This window comes from Somniosus microcephalus, chromosome 12, assembly GCF_052327205.1.
Source record: "Somniosus microcephalus isolate GS21.2 chromosome 12, FLI_Smic_1.0, whole genome shotgun sequence".
Lineage (NCBI taxonomy): Eukaryota > Metazoa > Chordata > Chondrichthyes > Squaliformes > Somniosidae > Somniosus > Somniosus microcephalus.
Genome location: NC_140998.1, coordinates 109,035,638 through 109,052,692, shown reverse-complemented (window position 1 = coordinate 109,052,692; position 17,055 = coordinate 109,035,638).

Below are 17,055 nucleotides of genomic sequence, written 5' to 3'. Positions count from 1 at the left end.
GGAATTTGCGGTTAGCTGCTGCTGACCTCGAAGAAAGCTGCCCACAAAGATCTAACGATCGCTGCGGTGTGAATTTCAGCTCTCCCAACATTAGTTTGAATCTGGCGCCAAATCAAGCGAATCTTCAGCGTCCAGCAACAGTGAGGTCATCAAGCAGGCTAAGCAGCCAATCACATTGAAGAATTCGCACAGACTGTAAAACAGGAAGTAAAATGCATTGATTATAATTTACTTCTTATCAATTTTACTGAGAGCGAAATAAAGATTGGGAAATACACATGGGATTAAGGTAGAAGCTGAAATATCATAAACAAACTTTAAAAAAAAATTATATTAAAAACCATATGGGCGCGAAATTCAGTTACACCCCGTTTGGGGGCGGTAACCGAGTTACGGCCAGACATTTAGCACCCGGCGCGAAAGTACCGCCCCGGCCGCTAAATTCGGCTTACCGCCCCACACAGAAAGTGGAGCACAATCTCGGGCACTTCACTTCCTGATGGGGGGGTAACCGAGGCACTGTCAGGGCACGATCGGCAGTGCTCGACGGAAGCTCTGCGGAGGGCTGCCACATTTCAACGCCCCTCCCCTTCAGTTAAAGGGGAGGTCCATTGCGCACTCTGCAGGGCCTCCGATGGCCCACACTAGGCCACCAGGGCGGCGTGGTGCCATGGCAGCAGCCAGGCGCCAATACGTGGTTACGGGCTGCGCGATGGTGGACAGGACCTGCCATGGCCCAGCACGAAGGGCCGACCTGGAGGTCGGCCAAAAAAGGAAAATGGTGGCACAGGTCGCGGCCACACCTCCCCTTTAAATACCACCCCACGAGCAGAGGTCGGCCCGGTTCACGACTCATGAGGCTGGTGCTGACATAGCCGGTGGCAGCCTCGCAGGGTGGTAATGGGCCACGGCGGGGTGCTAAGAGGTTGTGACGCATGGTGATGACGTCATCGGCGGCGGCACAGCGGCTCGGGGTGCTACCGGCAGGTACGTGGCGCTATCGGGTAGCGCCTCAGCAACACCCTACCAAATTTCCCAGGAGGTGCTTTTTTCGCTCCCCACACCACCACCCCCCCTCCCCCCCACCCCACCCCCACCCCCCCCAGAGGCGCTAACAGCAGGCACAAAGGAGCCACATTTCTAGCCCAAAAATTCTTATCATATTAATGGAAAAATTTGACATTCCACAAATATAAAATTAGTTTTTCAGGGCCAGAATGGTTGTTCAGCAGTCAATACTCCGTTAAAAACCCAGTTACACCTCTTTCAACAAGGCTTAACTTTTGCGGGGGTTTTTAACTGTGATATTCCAGCGTAATAGGGGACGTTTTCATCAGGAACTACATTTCAGTGTGATTTGAATTGATTGCTGGCTCCAGCGAGTTCCACACAAAACCTGTGGAGAAAACCTGTAGAATCACTGACAGCAACTTCTGGATTGCCACGTTTATCTCTACATGTGCTGACTCCAGATGTTGCTGTCATTTTCAGAGGAGTAATGACGGTGAACGCCGACAGTTTTGCCATCATTACCACCACAAAATCCGGGCCATTATTCCTAATTGAAGTTGACAAACTCTTATGGAACAAATAGTTAAGAATTTGTTCTGCACGTTTGATAATGTTGTTGGAATATATTGGAATATATTGTTGGACAGAAAGCCAGTTGATATATGGATCACTGTTTAGGCAGACTGCTTATCTCCTACTAGTTGTTCCTGAAAATACAATCAATTTACACAGGAGGCCAACTGATGTTCAGCTCTTTCAACAAGGTTATTATTATATTTTAATTTTTAGACCAAGAGTTCAATCGCAATCTTTTTCTCTTTGCTATTGATATTTCTTTTCTCATATCCTTACATTTTACACTTGTATTGAAGATGCAGAAACACACAGTGTATGGAGGCTCCCCAAAAGATAAGCATGTAAATTCATCCCTATGGAGTAGTCAGCTATACATATCACAAGGGTTTGCTTTCTGCTTTGTGCTGAATTATCTGGTCATGGTTGAGGTGTCACTAGGGGCCCTACAATTACCGTCAGCATTCCTGGGCGAGGGAAGGGGAAAATCGGCTAGAGATTCTGCTTTTGATTGTTATCCCACATCCCTTGCTTGAAAGTATAAGTATTTGAGCATTTGATGAGGATAAGACCATACTCATTTGTGATGCCTCCCATGTTTAATAAGATAGTATAGTGTAGGTCCAAACATGAAGAATGGCCATTTGGGTGAGATACCAGAGGCCTGCTGACACCCATACAAGTGGAGCACAACACAAATCACTACCTGCAGGAAACCAGTGGTGAAGGAAAGAAACTTTAAAATGAACACTATAGAAAGACCTTTGGTTTCACCTAAAAATCATAATTGTTTCATATAGATTGCTTCTGTAATAGAACTGTCAGCACTTTAGTCTATTCTCTGTTTGTCTTAACAGGTTTCTTCACATCCTGGTATTTTGTCACAAAATGCTATGTGGATTTAAGTAAATAATACAAGATTTATCTGGTGACAATGGACACCTGAATCCTGAGATGCTCCACCAGAATGTGGGACAAAGGTTCTCCGCTGTGATTTCTTATGTGGTGAGCTGTCAATCTCAGCCAAGCTACCTGATGGGACACAGAGTGGAAAGAGGTAAAACTGGGGAACATGTCAACTTATAGAGAGGCTGGCTAAAGGCCATGACAAAACAGAAGGAATGGGCTTGATGGGGCAAATGGTCTTTTAATGTTTTGTGTTTTATATTTTCTTAATCTGCTGTATACAAATATGTACTTCCTACAAACCATTTGATAGCAATGCTGACAAAAGACTAGACTGATGAAAAAGCAATTGGCTCACATTTGGTTATACTCATTATTCTCCTGACCACTTGAAGTCCCTACATTATAAGGATAAAACAAGATATTCATAGTAATAATTATTTGAACCGTTAAATAAGATTATCTCATTATTGAATGTCATGTGCTTAAAATCTACAAAATTGTTTAACTGAATGGAAAATTCATCAAATGTAAAAGTATGTTTATCAACAACCATCTACAGATGGTGGGTGGAGAAAGCGCAGGAGATCCAGCAGCTAGCCGACAACCACGACGTGCGTGGATTCTTTAGCGCAGTCAAGACCATCTACGGCCCAAGCACCCAAAGCCCTTCCCCACTGCGGGCCAAGAATGGAGAGGTACTCATCAAGGACAGGGAAGCAGTCAGTGCCTGCTGGAAGGAGCACTTCGAAGATCTCCTTAACCACGACTCTGTCTTCGACACGAGTGTCCTCAACTCCATCCCACAGCATGCTACCCGCCACCATCTCAGCACAACCCCAGCCCGGCATGAGGTTGAAAAGGCCATACGACAACTGAAGAACAACAAGACCTCAGGAGCAGATGGAATCCCCGCCGAGGCACTAAAGCATGGCGGAGAAGCACTACTGGTGCGAATTCATGAACTCATTTCTCTTATCTGGAAGGAGGAGAGCATGCCAGGGGATCTCAGAGATGCCGTAATTGTGATCAACTTCAAGAAAGGTGACAAGTCGGATTGCGGTAATTACAGAGGAGTTTCCCTGCTATCTGCCATAGGGAAAGTCATCGCAAGAATCCTCCTCAATCGCCTTCTCCCAGTGGCCGAAGAGCTCCTCCCAGAGTCGCAATGCGGATTCCGCCCACTAAGGCGCACAATGGACATGATCTTCACCGCACATCAATTACAAGAGAAATGCAGGGAACAGCACCAACCACTGTACATGGTCTTCTTTGATCTCACAAAGGCCTTCAACACTGTCAACCGTGAGGGATTATGGAGTGTCCTCCTCAAATTCGGCTGCCCTCAAAAGTTTGTCACTATCCTCCGCCTGCTTCACGACGACATGCTAGCCGTGATCCTGACCAACGGTTCCACCACAGACCCAAGTCACGTGCGAACCGGGGTCAAGCAAGGCTGTGTCATTGCACCAATGCTCTTCTCAATCTTCCTGGCTGCAATGCTCCATCTCACCCTCAGTAAGCTCCCCACTGGAGTGGAGCTAATTTACAGAACAAATGGGAAACTTCTGTTATGTTCATAAATAAATAGACGTTTTCATTATGAACAGCTAGCTTGAGCTAGTCATTTATTCAGCCATGTGGACTAGTATACAGGCATCCATCTTGACTACTGCCTTGTGGGTAGCCCTCTACTAAACATACAGCTCCACCTAGTGTACCATTCTAGAATGACATGTTACAGATCATTACATCCCCCTTCCTTGGAGGTTAAACAAAATCAATACAATCAATCATAACAACATAAACATCTTCACAACAGTCAACACATTTTCAAAGCTTTACTTTATGAACTCTAAGCTTTTCATTCTTTTATTATAGTTTTCTTTGTACTCAAAGATTAAGTCTATCAGGCTTTTTTGCTTCATGTGTGGATCTTCTCAGCACAGGTAAGTCTGATGTGTTTTCATGAGAGCCTGTATGTGTGTTTGTGTTAGATTGTTCTGGTGGTGAGTGACAAGATTCAGTTGCGGCATTGTCATCAATTTGCTCTTGGATAGTTTCTTGTGTTTTCAGGAGGGAACGGCGGTTCCTCCTGAGACTCTGTCCTTCTTCAGTTCTAACAGTGTATGACCTTGGTCCTACTTCCTCAAGAACTGTAGCTTTCCTGTTCCATGCATCTGGATCCTCAATCCTGACAACATCATCCCTTGTCAATGATTTCAGAGTTTTGGATGACTTGTCATAGTGTGATTTCTGTTTCAGCTTTGACCGTTGAAGTCTCTGTCTCAGTTCCTTACTCTGCTTTTCTTTTGCACAGCAGGGTAGCGTGGTGCACAACTTGCGACCCATTAGGAGTTCAGCAGGTGAAGAACCACAGTCTAAAGGGGAGGCTCGGTAGCTCAGCAGGGCGAGATAAGGATCAGACTTGCTTTCTGTTGCTTTCTTCAGTAGCTGTTTGAGAACTTGAACACGTTTCTCTGCCTTACCATTCGACTGAGCATACAGAGGACTGGATGTGATGTGTTGAAAGTCATAATGTGCTGCAAACTGTTGCCACTCCTTACAGTTGAAGCACGGACCATTGTCGCTAACGGCAATCCTGGGAATTCCATGTCTGGCGAAGATGGATTTAACATGCATTATGACACTGCTTGCTGATGTGCTTGAGAGCAGCGCCATCTCAGGATAGTTAGAATAGTAGTCAATCACTATTAGATAGTCTTTACCATTCAAATGAAAAAGGTCCATACCAACTTTTTGCCATGGTGCTGTTGGTAACTCAACTACTATCATTGGTTCCTTTGCTTGTTTGTTTTGATGTTTCTGACATGTCTCACATTTGCCTATCATGTTCTCAATGTCCTTATTTATGCCAGGCCAATAAACAGTGTCTCTTGATCTCCTTTTGCATTTTTCAATTCCGAGGTGTCCCTCATGAATCCTTTTGAGCATGTCTTGACGTAGAGCCTGTGGAATGACTATTCTGTTCTGTTTTAGTAATAATCCACTTGCGACACTCAACTCTGACCTGATGTGATAGTACTTTGGACAGGAACCTTTTGGCCAACCATGATGAATGTTCTCTATTACTGGGGAGAAATTGGGTATAGCCCCGTTTGGGGCGCTAGCTCTGGCGAAGCGCAAAGCCTAGCGCCAGTTGCGATTTAGCGCCACCTGGCGCGATATTGGGTTGCAGCGCCCCTAAAGGTGATTGCGGCGCTAAACCAGGCACTGCACGCTACTCTTAAGGCGCTAACCTGGCGGCGCAACCCAATTTCGCGGCAGCGGGGCGCAGCGAGGGTGCTGTCAATAATCACTTTCCCTGAGACACAGTGGTGCCGGCCAGCTCTTAAAGGGGCAGGTCAATTGGCATCACCAGACAGACTCACTGCCTTGTAGGCCTTCAAAGCGGTGAGAGCCTACCTGTGGCGCACCAGCCTAGCAAGACATGGAAAGGGTGAGGCAGAGGGCGGAATGACTCACTGATGGGGCATTGGATGCTTTGGTTGGCGCAGTGGAATCAAGGCCAAGGAAGATGGTCGGAATGTGATTTATGTTTTGGACAGTCTCCCTGGTGTGAGAGGCAGTTATGTGTCAGTGTATTCGTTTTGCTTTCTGTTGCCATAGCTTTCTCATGTTTGAAGGAACCACATTTTGTTTAATGAAACACTTTCTTCATTTACAATGGCCATGCCTGCTATTTACATGCATCTTGCCCTTCACAGGCTTGGGAGTATCAGACCGGTTCCATTCCTGTTCTTGGAATGGTAGCAAGCATTCCGTGAGAGGGGCCTAGAAGCTACTTCTGATCAGCCTCTGACGCGCTGCCTGAGGAGAGCTGCTCGCGTAGAAGTTCAGGCCAGCAGGCATCCTCTCAGCCACCGACAGAGATGTCCTGCACCTCATCTGAGGCTGCAGATCTGGCTGAAGCAGCTGGCACAGCTCAGTCACCACCTCCTTTCTAAATCGCAGCCTTCTGACGCACTGCTCCTCCGGCATGTTCATGTAGGAAAACTGCTGTCGGAAAACCCTGCCAGCGTAAGGTCTGCTGTGGCGACGTCTTTTGGCCCTCCTCCATCTGGCCATGCCCGCCCCCCTCTCCCAGCATCTCAGTGCCCTTTCCAGATGATTCAGCAGCAGGACGTTCCCCTCCAATGCAGCCCCCATAATAAGTGCCCACAGGAAGGTTCCCCATTGTCAAGGCTCACCAACAGCAAGGTGATGGTCAGAAGGCTGAAGATCGTCTGCCTGCGCTGGCTCAGTGGTCAAATGGCTCTCAGTGTGCAGCTCAGCAACTCTTTGTAGCTTTCGAGGAAGTTGTGCTTCAAAAATGGCTGCCACTTTTAAACCACACCAGTCCCCTTTAAATAACGCTCCTCCAGCCCGAGAGCGACTTGGTAAGGTCCAGGTAAGCTGTCACTATTAGCGCCAGGCGCCACGGAGGGGGGCACCACTGAATTTCCGGTCCGGGGCGCCCAAAAGGCGTTGCACACTTAAATGATGTCATAATCAGCCTGCGCCCATGAGCGGGCGCTAAGATTTAGCGCTGGCACTAAATGCATGCTCAATATGGGGCGCTTACGCCTGCCCGGAAATTGGCTAGTGCCCCACTTCTCGGCCTCTTTAGGCGTTAATCGGTGGCGCTAACAACCGAATTTCTCCCCCTGTATCTTTTACTGTTTCTTCTGCTATTTGCTTTGATTTTGTGTCTGACACGGGCAGCGCAGCAATGACCATACTCATATGAACATCCACGTCTTCCTCAGTAGAGCTCACATGACTCATTGTGGGTGCTCGGGATAGTGCATCTGCGAACATTATGTATTTGCCTGGTGTGTAGATCAGTTCAAAGTCATATCTTTGCAGCTTCATCATGAGTCATTGAATCCTTGGAGACATCTCATTCAGATTTTTTTTTATGATGGCAACCAATGGGCAGTGGTCTGTCTCAACTGTGAAGGTGGGAAGTCCATATATGTAGCCATGGAACTTTTCTAGTCCAACTACCAAGCCTAGACATTCCTTTTCAATCTGGGCGTATCGACACTCAGAATCAGTCATAGACCTGGAGGCATAGGCAACAGTCTTCCAATCTTCACCCTCTGCTTGTAGCAAGACCGCGCCTAGGCCATCTTTTGATGCATCCGTTGACACTTTGATTCTCTTTGTTGGGTCAAAGAAGGTGAGTACAGGTGTGGTTGTCAGCACTGTTTTGAGGTTCATCCACTCTTGTTCATGTCTTTCTGTCCATGCGAACTCATTTGTTTTATGTAGCAGGTCTCGCAGACAGGCTGTCTTGGCTGACAAGTTAGGAATGAACTTTCCAATGAGGTTTATCATCCCCATGATGCGTAGCACTCCTTTTTTGTCAGTGGGTCGGGGCATTTTGAGTATGGCGTTTACTTTTTCCATATCTGGCTCTATTCCTTTACCAGATAGATTATCTCCTAGAAAAGTGACTTCCTGGACGCCAAACTGACACTTGGCTTTGTTGAGCTTCAGTCCATTCCGGCGTATGCTCTGTAGCACTTTAGTCAGTCTCTCATTGTGTTCTTTCAGTGTGGAGCCCCAGATGATGATGTCATCAACATAGACCCGAACTCCTTCCAGACCTTCAATTATGTGTTCCATCGCTTGATGAAAGATTTCAGATGCAGATATTATCCTGAAACGCATTCTGAGGAAACAATACCTGCCAAATGGCGTGTTGAAGGTACAGTATTTGGTGCTCTCTTCATCCAGTTTTAGTTGCCAAAATTCTTGTGAGGCATCGAGCTTTGTGAAGTATCTGGCACTTAACATTTCACTGGTGATTTCTTCTCGCTTGGGAATCTGGTAGTGTTCACGTTTTATGTTTGCATTTAAGTCCTTTGGATCCATGCATACTCTTAGATCATTGTTCTTTTTCTTTACACATACCATGGAGTTAACCCAGTCTGTTGGCTCTTCGACTTTCCTGATGACTCCTAGTGTGGTCATTCTGTCCAGTTCTTTCTTGAGCCGGTCACGCAGGGGTGCTGGAACTCTCCGTGGAGCATGCACCACTGGCTGAGCATCCTCCTTTAGCTGGATCTTGTATGTGAATGGTAGAACTCCAATCCTTTGAACACATCCTGGAAATTACTCACTACAGAATCCATTGAGTCATCTGGTCTGCTTATGGCACAGTTTATACGGTAGACTCTCTTGACCAGTTCTAAGTCCTCACAAGCTTTGTCACCTAGTAGTGAATCAAGCCCTTCAGCCACAACAGAAAACATGAGATGATGCACTTTGTCTTTGACTGTCACTTTGAGTGTGCATACACCTAAGCTATCTATTTTCTGTCCATTATAGTTCTTCAGTAGTACTGACTTTTTCTGTATTTTGGGCTTTTCTTTCATATTTTTAATGTCACTCATTCTGATTAAGTTTGCTTTTGCCCCAGTGTCTAGTTTCAATGTAACTAATGCTCCATTTACCTGCAGTGGCATCATCCATTTGTCCTCTTTTACTGCATTAACTTTATGTTCAGCATTGTCCATTCCTGAGGGCTGCACATTTTCTGTATCCTTTTCGATATTGTCACATGACACCATTCCTACAAAAAATGTCTCACTTAAATCAGTGTCCTCAATCACATTGACTTGTTGCCCTTTCTTTGTTTTTACTTTTGAAAAGCATTGTTTGGCAAAGTGATTCTTTCCATTACATTTTGTGCACATTTTTCCAAACGCTGGGCATTGTCTTGACTGGTGCTGGTAACCACAGCGTTTACAATTAAAAATTCCATCCTCCGATTGCTTTGCATTTCTGTTCTGCCCACGTTTCTTCCCTTTGTAGGACACAGCACCGACAGCAGCACAGTCACTCATTACAGTCGCATTATTATTAATTTCACTGAAAGTCTTCGCGTGCTTCTGAGCTAGCTCACTGGCATGGCATATTTTCACAGCATCCTCCAATGTTAGTTCGGTTTCTCTCAACAAACGTTCCCTGACCTTTTTATCATGAATACCAAACACAATCTGGTCACGAATCATGGATGATTTCAGTTCAGAGAAATTACATGTCTGTGCTTTCAGTTTCAGATCGGTCACAAAGCTATCAAAAGTCTCATTTTGCTGCTGTGTCCGTGAATGGAACACGTACCTCTCATAGGTCTCGTTCTTTTTGGGAGAACAATGTGTGTCAAACTTCTTTAGCACATCGTCCATTTTTTCTCTGTCCTCCTCTTGATCAAATACAAACGTATTAAATACCTCTATCACCTGCCGGCCTGCAACCGTGAGCAGTAACGCTATTTTCCTTGCATCTGGCGTCGTACCGAACCCGATGGCGGCAATGTAGAGTTCGAATTGTTGTTTGAAAGTCCGCCAATTGCAGTCTACATTCCCCATGAGTTTCAAACCCTCCAGTGGCTTCAAATTCTCCATGTCGCATTTCACAATATTCAGCAGATATTACCACTTCTGGTGCCATAATATGTTCATAAATAATTAGACGTTTTCATTATGAACAGCTAGCTTGAGCTAGTCATTTATTCAGCCATGTGGACTAGTATACAGGCATCCATCTTGACTACTGCCTTGTGGGTAGCCCTCTACTAAACATACAGCTCCACCTAGTGTACCATTCTAGAATGACATGTTACTGATCATTACATGTTCAACCTCCGTCGCCTTCAGTCCAGATCCAAGGTCGTCCCATCCTCTGTCGTCGAATTACAGTATGCAGATGATGCTTGCGGCTGTGCTCACTCGGAGGTCGAACTCCAAACTGTTGTGTATGTACCTTTAAGAGAGAACTGATTTTATACTATAGTACCGGCAGTGACCACACCTGTATATAAAGCCATAGCAGGCTTCTGTACTTTCAGTTTAAGCTTACCCTCTGTTCAGTAAATACCTGTTATTATTGTTCTCCTGCAGTCCGTGTATTATTGATAAGCGGACACTACACTGGTGACGAGCAGGTTCGAACTCACCTGCAGTACTGCATCACCTCACGGGGATCTTTCCCTGAAAAGAAGCTTCTTGGAGGTCGAAGTCAGAGCAACGGGCGTCGACCACGGGCAACCGCCCAGTGATCCATCGGAGTTCGAGGAATTGCAGGGGAGGCTGTGGAGAGCTGGGCTTGGCTCCCTAGTCAAGGTGTTCCAGCAAATCGTGCTGGTAGCAGGTAGTGCACTGACCCTTCCGGACTGCAGTGGGCTCGAGCTCGATCGAGCGGCTCTGCAAAAGGGCCGTGCAGCGTCGTCGGGAGGAAAAGAGAAAGAGAGAGGGTGGAGCGCACAGGGCGCAGTCGGTGCTCAAGAACCGGGCAGCGTAGAGAAAATAAAACGAGGGGAAGGAAAAGTGAGACGCGCTGAAGCCGCGGGTCGCCGCCATTACCCTGTAGAATGCTAGGAGCAGCGTGGCAGCAAGAGGAAGAAGGAAAAGTGCGGGAGGCACCATTTTATTCCATTGGGGAAGAAGGAAAAGCGCGGGAGGTGCCATTTTAATCCATTGGGGAAGAAGAAAAAGCACGGGAGGCGCCATTTTAAACCACCCAAGATGCCGAAGAGTGGCAGTATCACTGCTTTCGACAACGAGGTAGAAGACTGGATGACGTATGTGGAAAGAATTGAAGTGTACTGCAAGGCAAATGAGGTGGCCGATGGAAAGAAGGCGTCGGTATTATTAAATTTGATGGGCGCGAGAACGTACGGCCTATTGCGGAATTTAATTACCCCAGCTAAACCAATGGAAAAAAGTTTTGAAGAGATTGTTAATATCTTACAGGAACACCTAAACCCTACGCCACTGCTGATAGCAGAAAGATTCAAGTTCCATAAAAGAAACCAGCACAAAGATGAGAGCAATGCTGACTATCTTACGGAACTACACAAGTTATCGAAGCACTGCCAGTTCGGAGCAGGACTGGCAGACACCTTAAGGGATAAGCTTGTCTGCGGGCTCCAGAGTGAAGGAACCCAGAAACGACTACTTTCGGAAAAGGACCTGACGCTAGAACAGGCTTTCAGCGTGGCAGTATCCTACAAAGTAGCAGCATGGGGAGCTGCAGAAATACAACAGAAACCACAAGAATACAGCACTAACGAAATGGCATATGGAGCAGAAAAGTGCTATTGCTGCGGCAGAACAACCCATGATCAGAAGGACTGCTGGTTTAAGGACAAAGTATGCAGGCAATGTGGGAAAATGGGACACATAGCAAGAGTCTGCAGGTCGGGAAAGAAAACCAACACTAAAAGAACTACTAAGGAAAAGTACAAGAAAGTAAACAAAATGACAGACGGTAGTTCAGAATATCAGGAGAGTGATAGTGACTCCGGGAGCAGGAGACTAAGTTGTCTAAAGTTACACAACGTGATCGCAAAGGAGGATCACCGAACCATTTGGGTCACCCTCATGATAGCAGGGTCCCAAGTAAAGATGGAATTGGACATAGGATCAGCCCTAACTGTCATGAATCGACGAGACTATGAGCAGCTATTCTCACACATACCCTTGAAGGACACGTCCATTGTATTGAAGACATACACGGGCCAAAAAGTCTACCCCAGAGGAAAAATAAGGGTGCCAGTTAAATACAACAGCAAGGAAACACAGAAACTGTATCTATATATACCACAAGATGGAGGACCACCATTATTGGGACGTGAATGGATCCGAAAAATACAATTGGATTGGCATTCCATTCAGGCGCTAACTGTGACTGACAAAAAGGATGACGATGTCACACCTGGACGACTGTCAAAAATTCTAACTGACGCGAAAGAGGTGTTCCAACAAGGACTTAGGACTCCAAAAGGAGTAACAGCATCGATAAAAATCGAAGATAACGCAAATCCAAAATTTTTTAAGGCCAGACCGGTACCGTACGCGATCCGCCCAGCCATTGAAGCAGAGCTGGAGAGTCTGGAGCGTTCGGGTGTGCTGTCCAAGGTGGACTGGAGCGAGTGGGCCACACCCATCCTTCCTGTAATGAAGAAATCATTGAGCAGCACGCCTGGGGAGCCGAAGAAGGTTCGCATCTGTGGGGACTTCAAGGTAACTGTGAACCCAGTCCTGCACACAGTACAATATCCACTTCCACGGATAGAAGGTATTTTCGCCTCACTATCTGGAGGGAAACGCTTTACGAAGATTGATCTGGCCCAAGCGTATCTACAAATGGAGGTGGAAGAAGCATCTAGGAAATACCTCACGATAAACACTCACAAAGGTCTTTACCAGTACAACCGACTGGTATTCGGGGTAGCATCAGCCCCGGCTATTTGGCAGAGGGCGATGGAACAAGTCCTGCAAGGGATCCCGGGGACCCAGTGTTATTTGGACGACATCCTGGTTACGGGCGAAAATGACAGTGAACACCTTGCCAACCTGGAGCAGGTGCTCACTAGATTACAAGAATATGGGCTACGAGCCAACCGCCCCAAATGTGAGTTCTTCCGGAGACAAATCTCGTATTGTGGCCACATGATTGATGAGGAAGGGTTGCATAAGTCCCCAGACAAGATTGAGGCAGTAGTCAAGGCTCCAGCACCGGAAAATGTGTCGCAACTGAGGTCGTTCCTCGGGTTGGTGAACTACTACCATAAGTTCTTGCTGAATTTATCTACAATTCTGCACCCACTGAACGCCCTGCTGCAACCTGGAGTAACATGGAAATGGAGTGATGAGTGTAAGCGTGCCTTTCAGAAATGTAAATGCCTAATCACTTCAAAAGAAGTATTGGCCCACTACAATCCAACACTACCGATTCGGTTGGCATGTGATGCGTCTCCCTACGGCATTGGAGCAGTGCTGTCACACAAATTCCTTGATGGTTCAGAGAGGCCAATAGCCTTTGCGTTGCGCTCGTTAACCTCAGCTGAGCGTAACTACGCCCAGATTGACAGGGAGGCCCTCAACCTGGTGTGGGGGGTGAAGAAGTTTAATCACTATCTGCACGGGCAGAAATTCACCCTACTGACTGATCATCAGCCTCTTGTCTCCATTTTTAACCCAAAGAAGGGCGTTCCGGTGATGACGGCGCAACGGCTGCAAAGATGGTCACTTTTTCTAGGGGCACATCAGTACGACATAGAGTACAAGGGTACGAAACAGCATGGAAACGCTGATGGGCTGTCGCGCCTACCGTTGCCTATGGTGGAGGAAGCACCTGCAGTGGACCCTGTTGAGATATTCCATTCAACCATAGTCGAATGTCTACCTGTTACAAACTCAAGTATAGAGAAGGAAACCCGAAATGACCCAACACTCTCTCGGGTCTATGATTTGACGGTGAAGGGATGGCCAGCACATGGCGACTCACTGTTGCCAGCATTCTCGCCAAGGAGAGAACAGCTGTCAGTGTGCCGGGGGACCTTGATGTGTGGATCCCGAGTGGTAATTCCACCCAAGTTGAGAGATAGAGTGCTCAATGAGCTTCATGAGGGTCATCTGAGAGGGGTAAAAATGAAGAGCCTAGCCAGGGCGTTTGTGTGGTGGCCGGGAATCGATAAAGAAATCGAGGATATGACCAAGAGATGCACAGGATGCCAGAAGGTCCAAAACGCTCCACCACAGGCCCCACTACACCCATGGGAGTGGCCCTCATCTCCATGGCAACGGGTACACATTGATTTTGCTGGTCCATTTATGGACTCAATGTTTTTAATCGCCGTGGATGCCCATTTGAAATGGACAGATATCATCAAAATGTCCTCCACCACCACGGAGAAAACTATTGCAGTCCTACGGACCATCTTCGCCAGGAATGGCTTGCCAGAACAGATTTGCTCCGACAATGGACCACAGTTTGTGTTCGAGGATTTCTGGAGGTTTCTGAGGAATAATGGGGTGAAACATTACACATCTGCCCCATATCATCCAGCCACAAATGGATTGGCTGAGAGGTTTGTTCAGACCTTTAAAAAGGCAATAAAGGCGATGTATAACGACGACATACCACTACAACACAAGGTGGATAATTTCTTGTTTGCTTACCAGAATGCGACACATGCAGTCACCAACCAAGCTCCAGCCATAATGTTCTTCAACCGAAGGCTAAGATGTCGCCTGGATTTGCTCAAACCAAACATAAGACGAGAAGTTGAGGATAAGCAATTCCAGCACATCAATGAGAAGCCAACCCAGAGCTTCAAGATAGGGCAACCAGTCTTGGCCCGCGACTACCGAACAGAAAAATGGCAGCCAGGAACGATATGCACACAGCAGGGACCACTAATGTACACAGTGGACGTTGGAGAGAGCATCGTGAGATGCCATGCTGACCAGATTCTAGAGTCACAGGAACAAGCCAAATCCATACCACGAGCATGTGCACCTGGTAATGAACCCGAAGTACAGATTGCGTCTACCTCAGAATCAGTGGTATTGGAAGCTGACGAACCAACCAATGACAATGAGCCAGAATCGACTCCGCCGCAAGAACAGGATACTCGAGAAAGGCACTATCCAGTCAGGATCAGGAAGCCTCCTCAAAGACTGAACTTATAAATGATTATTTCAGTTGATGTATATAGTACAGAGAAAATTGTAATTGTAATTAGTTATTATTTAATTGTTAAATGAATGTTATGTACTGTTTATCTAAAAGGGGAGGAATTGTTGTGTATGTACCTTTAAGAGAGAACTGATTTTATACTATAGTACCGGCAGTGACCACACCTGTATATAAAGCCATAGCAGGCTTCTGTACTTTCAGTTTAAGCTTACCCTCTGTTCAGTAAATACCTGTTATTATTGTTCTCCTGCAGTCCGTGTATTATTGATACGCGGACACTACACAAACCATCGTAAAAACCTTCACCGAAGCATACGAGAGCATGGGCCTTACACTAAACATCCGTAAGACAAAGGTCCTCTACCAACCTGCCCCCGCCACAGTGCTGGCCCCCGATTATCAAAATCCATGACAAGGCCTTGGACAACGTGGACCACTTTCCATACCTCGGGGGCCTACTGTCAACAAGGGCAGACGTCTATGACGAAGTCCAACACCACCTTCAGTGTGCCAGTGCAGCCTTCGGTCGCCTGAGGAAGAGAGTGTTTGAAGACCAGGACCTCAAACCCGGCACTAAGCTCATGGTCTACAGGACAGCAGTGATACCTGCCCTGCTGTATGCCTCAGAGACATAGACCATGTACAGCAGGCACCTCAAAGCACTGGAGAGGTACCACCTAGCTGCCTCTGCAAGATCCAGCAAATCCATTGGCAGGATAGGCGCACCAACGTCAGTGTTCTTGCTCAGGCCAACATCCCCAGCATCGAAGCTCTGACCACACTCAATCAGCTCCGATGGACGGGTCACATTGTCCGCATGCCCGATACGACACTCCCAAAACAAGCGCTCTACTCGGAGCTCCAGCACGGCAAGAGAGCCCCAGGTGGGCAGAGGAAACGCTTCAAGGACACCCTCAAAGCCTCCTTGAAAAAGTGTAACATCCCCACCGACACCTGGGAATCCCTGGCCCAAGACTGCACAAAGTGGAGGAGAAGCATCCGGGAAGGCGCCGAACTCCTCGAGTCTCTTCGCCGGGAGCAAGCGGAAGCCAAGCGCAGGCAGCGCAAGGAGCGCACTTCAACTCAAGCACCCCACCCACCCGCCCCTTCAACCACCATCTGCCCCACCTGTGACAGAGACTGTAGGTCCCGCATTGGACTAATCAGCCACATGCGAGCTCATTTTTAATGTAGAAGCAAGTCATCCTCGGTTCCGAGGGACTGCCTAAGAAGGAGAAGATCTTACTGGCACATCATAACATGCCTACTATAGGCCTACACTGGAGCAGGAGGGTGTGGTTCTTCCTAGGATTATAAATGGAAGAACATTGTAAATTACACTGTTGTTTAACAATCTGGGGGGGGTTTCAGTGTATAGGGGGATGTATTTAAAAATGCTAATGAACAGGAACCAGATGGGAACTGAAGCTGATGCAGCATATCAAACCATTCTGTTGGTGTACTTTTTGACTTAAGTAATCTTCTTCAGATGGATAATTTATTTTCCCCCTTAAGGTCAGGAGAAGGAATAAGTTGAGAAGCACAAGCAAACCCAGATAGTTACTTGTTAATACCAAGTGCTGCAACTGAATGATAGAACAGGTTACATTTTCTTATATTGTGTACTGTACATCTGTCTCTGTGCAGTCAGATATAAACTAGATTGCATTATGCATGTGCGGAGCACAGGAACTGAAACTATTATTATTTTATTTCATAGAACAGCTGACCATTGTTCTTCTATAATTGAAAATTTCAAATAAAATTCTCCAAGACTAACAGTGCTTTGAATATCATTATAGCCTTGGAGTCCAGATTCTGTTGTCGATTCATAAAGAGTCTACATAAGAACAAGCAGAGAAAAGAGGACAAATGAAAGAGAAACAATGCAAAGGTGAAGGGAGATAAATTAAACCAAAGTGGAATGGTGAGAAAAAGAATGAAAAAGAAAAATGGCTACAATGTGGCAATAGAAAGAACCTGGAAAAGGTTCCTGAGCTGGAAACGCAGATGGATTCCCCCAGCAGTGTAGCAGTGCAGGCAGTGTACGGAATCATTTTTTGCTGC